The following is a 5877-nucleotide window of genomic DNA, read 5'->3' on the forward strand; positions in this document are numbered from 1 at the left end:
CTCCACAAACAAAATAGACCTAAACAGAACAGCCGAAGTAAGTTGATGATTTTTTAAATCGCTTTTAAGCAAAAGCAGCTCCTGTTCACTAGAGATCTCTAATAAAATGATATTACTCCACGTAACCTACGTATCTGAACGTATCTCGTCTTATTGCATAGAAGCATGACAGAGGGGAGCATAGACTGCATGATTTTTTTGTTCGTTGAATACACATATAATGTTGGAATAGGTGTTATTAAAAAAATAACCCAATTTGCTATTCAAATCTTAACATATTTGGTTATTAAATCTTGATGATTTTATTGACAACAAATTTTTAGGGAATAATTAATCCAGTTACCAGTAATCAAATGCACCGATCATTACTTGATCATTTCACTTGACCTATATATTTATTTCTCAAAGGATGAATTCTTTAATTTACTAAAATCAAAACTAAGTTTGGAAAAATAAAAATATAGAAATTTGAAGCGAGACGATGTTACCATTTTTGATTTATAAGTTATAAGTTTAAAACACGCCGGAATATAAAAGGTGTACACGACGTACTTCTTTTTTAGCATAGTTCTATAATTTATTCCAAGATACATAAAGTTTTTTATTAGAGGAAAAAATACAGATCACTGATTATCTATCTGATAGTACAGTCATCTTTTCGTAGAATGTTATAAAATGGAAAATATTAGACAGGACAACATAGAACAATCTTTAATCGAACACACCTTCTAAAATACAACCTTTATTGGGTAGTTTTTATTCATAAATTTTATAATAAATGGAAAATACTTTGAATAGAAATAAAATGGAAGCGATAGTTCTTATCTCAATTTTCAACTTTAATCAAGAGACAAACACTGATTTCGATAATTGTAAACTTGTCAGCAAAGTATCCTTCCTAACATAAAAACATCTTTTTCCCGCAAAAATATATATAAATTAGTCAAGAAAGAAGAAAGAACATTGGATAATGAAAAAATACACATTTAAAATATAGAAGATTGGAGCGTTCATCTACAATATGAATTGAAAAATAAATCATCAAAGATAAACCAAATCGATCAATAGGTAAGGGATACGTGTTTATACGTGATTTTAATGTCAGTGAAAATTAAAGCGGGAATATGGAGAACTACGTAATAAATTAAAAAATACTTGGTTTCTTTCATTTTTCATCATGTAAAAATTATTTGATCAGGACGAAAATTCCAGTGTATGACTTTTACAGTTTTGGAATACTAAGTTTAAACTTGAGCGACGTATTGAACCAAATTCAATGGTTGGCAATAACCAGTCCTATTAGGTCCGTACGTCGAGATATCTCTATACCAATGTAATTTGGTTTGTTGAGAAATAAAGATATATAGTTACGTTCGTATGTCATTTTATTGCAAATCTCTACTAAGAAGAATGTGAGTGTAATTTTGGTATTCCGTTTTTTTCCGATTTTCGTTTATAAGTGCAGCAAAGCCCGGGATTACTTTGAAAAACTAAACCATTATTGAGAGGGCATGTTAAATAATTTTCGTTAACATTTTTGAATGTGTTCAATTATTAAATAGAGAATTTTCATAGTAGGAAAATAAAATCATGGCATTTGTGTATTATCATCCATAGATGTTTTGTATAGTTATGGAAAATCCAATTAATACTCTAGGAATCCTCTGTCCAAATTAGTTAAATGACAGATAACCAGGTGTTTGCAGTACACATCAGACACTTCAACCTGTTCAAATGTTATCTTAATTATAAGAAAAGAGAATTCATAATTAACAGTGTTATGGTTTTTAATCTAAATATTAGCTTTCTATTCCTTGCTCAATAATTTCTTATGAATATCGTTGTCCTTCTATTTATAATATTCATTACTTAATAATCCAAAATGATTAACGAACCTATTTTAATTTCAATATCTAATAATCTATATATATAGAAATAAGAAGATGTGGTATGAGTGCCAATGAGACAACTCTCCATCCAAGTCACAATGTGTAAAAAGTAAACAATTATAGGTCAAAGTACGTCCTTCAATACGGAGCCTTGGCTCAAACCGAACAGCAAGCTATAAAGGGCTCCAAAATGACTAGTATAAAACAATTCAAATACATATATGTACATTAATGAGAAATTTACACCTTGGATACATGGCTTTCTAATATTTCATCTGGATTAAATAAACATTCACAAAAATGTGCAAGTTATAAAATACAAAAATATTTATCAAATTTTGCTATTATGAAAAGTTTGAAACATCCATATAAAGAAGAATTAAAATGTGTCAGAAGCATAAAATTTATCATTGTTAAATGGAGAATATTATCTTTATGACACAATAATTTTAGTTTAAGGAAATGAATATCAAAATTTAGAATTTAGAAATGATTCAGAATGAGAGAACATACTTTTTGGTCAGAAAAAAAACAGACGATCCAATATTAAAGGCAATAACTATCCTTTCCTAGATTTAGATATTTAAGTGTTATACACGAGAAACTCTACACAAACATTTATGAGAAAAGGGACGATTTTTCGTTCCCTATTGCTAATTTCCTTTTTTTGGACGGTGATGTTCCTTTGGCACAGTCTTACGGTTTTTATATATCACAACTCGTTCGCTATGCCCGTGTCTGTAGTGATGTTTTGGATTTCAATTAGCGTAATCTATGTATTACTGTTAATTATTAAGTTAGGGATTTCGTTACCACAACTTACTTAAAACCTTTACTAATTTCTTCCATAGATACAAAGGTTTTGTTTTGAAGTTTGGCTGTACCTGTAAAAAACTTGTTACCAATGCTACACTGTAATTAGATCTTTGAATATTGTTTTATTGGGATAAATATTGATTATGTCATCAGTAAATAGAAACCATACTAAATATAATTGTTATACATATATGCAAATGCACGGTACTACAATCTGTCGATACAATATTTTGACAATTCGCAAGGTCATGGCTTTCTCTGACTGTTAATGACGTCTTTATAAATACATTGGATGTTGTACTGATTGGTATTTTAGTTTCAGAAGCATAATTTTTTCATTAGATGTTATTGGCTTTGAACTAGCTGTCAGTAACTGCAAGTACTCTCAGATCTCTTCTTTGTGTCTTTTTTGTTGTAATTGATGTATAAATATCCTGAAATGTCCGGTGTGTGTTTTTGTTAGATGTTTTACTGCTTTGTATCAATCTGATGAGTAAATCCCTATTCAACTGATTTTTATAATTTGTTTTTATGTTGTACTGATACACCACTGTCCCAAGGTAGGGGAGGGTTGGTGCCTTTAAACATGTTTAACCCCGCCACAAACTATTCGTGCCTGTCCCGAGTCAGGAGTTTGTATTTGAGTAATTGTCATTTTTTTTTTTATATTTCTCATATTTGTTTTTCGTTAATTGTTTTGTATGGTTTGTTCATGTGGTGTGCCGTTACACCACTGGCCCATGTTAGGAGTGTTGCAGCCTTCAATATGTTTAACCCCACCACATTCTGTATGTGTCTGTCCCAAACTAGGAGCCTTTAGTCCAGTGGTTGTCGTTGGATCATGTCTGTCATATTTGTTTTTCGTAATTTATTTTGTCATAAATTAGTCCGTCAGTTTTCCCAATTGTATTGTTTCATATTTTTCATGTCGGGGCCTTTTATAGCCGACTATACGGTATGGGTTTGTCACATTGTTGAAGGCCGTACGGTTGCCTATAATTGCTGACAATAATTATAGCTTCATTTGAACTTTGATGGGTATTTGTGTCATTAGAAATCATACCATATCATCTTTTTTTACCATATAAGACAAATGAATAAAGGATTCTGCATGTTTTGCAATATATCACAAATAATGTCTTCTGCAATTGAAAAAAAAGCATGTAAAAAATCTTTTGAATCATGAAAGGGTTTTTTAACTTATAAAAACAAAGTATACAGTATAAGGTTACATCGTCAGGAGACCAAAGGAGGAACATAAAAGAGGTCTTCAATAACGATAACACATTTTGCCTTGAACCACTTTGGATACCACGTGTTTTTCTTGCAACAGGTGATTTTATGACAAAGAACAAAATTGAGGTAAGCAAGTAATAATTTATCAAAATTATTCATTGATAACAGTCTTTCAGCAACATATTAACTGTAAAAGTGTTAGTTTTAAGCTTTACTTAATATTGAAATGAAACAACGATGAAGTAATTGAATAATATAGCCAAATCATTTTTTTTTTAGGTCGATATCTTCAGAAACCATTCCAAATCATATTCAAATTGATGATTAAAGACATTTCATATGAAAATAAAAACAATATGTTAAATGTTTAATTTTCTCCAAATGAATCTTTAAAAAAACCATATTATCAGTAGTTTTCTCCCTTTAGATTATAGTCTATTACTTGTTTAGTGTTCATCTACTGCTGATATAAAATTGTTCCTAAAAAAAAAACCCTACCTTATTGCTAGCGTCAATTGGTACAATGATTGTTTTTTTGGGGAAGTATGTTAGTATGTTAGTATGTGTGATTTGTTTTATGTTTAATGGAGAGGGTTGACGGTGGCCCATAAGAACGTGTAGCATTGGTTAAAAAAAATATCGATTCACACACAATTTAATCAGTGAATTTCATTAGAAATAAAAGAGTGGTCTTATATAATAGAAAAATAGTGTATATCTATTCATAAAGGCTGTTCAAATACCCTCATTAAAATGGGAGAGGGAGTGGTACGTGTATGTAAAAAAATAATGATTAGAATGACAATAACTATAGTACCTGATTTAACAAAAATGAATGATCGAATAGAGTTATTGTGAATAAAATATGTACAAGAATGCACCAGAAGTTTGATTGTTGTCTCCCTTGAACAAGCTCGTTATTTCAATTTACTAATAATTGTTTAATTTGATGTTAAATCATTATAAAATACTAAAAAATTTGATAAATTTTAGTATTTATAATTTGTTTATGAAAAATATTTATCAATATTCAGGAATTTATTGTCCGTTTTCAAATGTTAAGAATTTTTTAATACAAAATTTCGAATTTTTGATACTTTTATATAAAATTGTTTGAGTTTCGTTTTTTGTTATGATTTATGAATCACTAACATGTTGGTAGTGTACATTACCTTAATAGACGCTACGCACATACAACCATCAATTTCACTTTAAACTTAAAAGTTAGTATGTAAAGGTATCAGTGTAGGTCTGAACAACAGACCCGTATGATGCATATTAATAAAGGACAGACCTCTGAAATTGCTATAAATTGGACAGTAGCCAAACATCATATTTGAACCGAAAAAGACAAAGGAATGTTGATTTATATTTCTGATATTTAAATTTTACATTAAAACTTAGTCATTTTTTCCCCTATATGTTATTCATTTTGCTTCAGCTTCATAGTATGTCCATGCGCTTGTTTAGTCAAAATTGTTGTATTTAAGGGCGTCCTGAAATATTAACGATCCTCCATAATTCATATTTAGGTGGTTATCCATAAATCATTAAGGACTTCTTGAAATATTTCAGGACATCCATATTTCGATTTTAGGATATCCTTAAATATTTACCGCCATATTCAGTTTACCTGTAACACCTAAACTCACATTTATTTAGAATAATTACTGATTTTACCCAAACACTTATTGAAAATAGCGAATAAAGAAAATGAAGGTAAATAGATTTAGCAACACAAAATACACGCACACATAACACAAATATATTTGTACATTTTTTTTGCTGTTAACTAATGTGTCAAAACGTTTGTCTTCGTGTATCATTTTTACTTGTAAAATAAAAGCATTTTATTTAGACAAACATTATTTTGGTACTATGATTAACATAAACTCATTACTCATTTTCATTTTGTGATATTTAAGTAACACGAGAA

The sequence above is a fragment of the Mytilus californianus genome, unplaced genomic scaffold (genome assembly GCF_021869535.1).
Source record: "Mytilus californianus isolate M0D057914Y unplaced genomic scaffold, xbMytCali1.0.p SCAF_5, whole genome shotgun sequence".
NCBI lineage: Eukaryota > Metazoa > Mollusca > Bivalvia > Mytilida > Mytilidae > Mytilus > Mytilus californianus.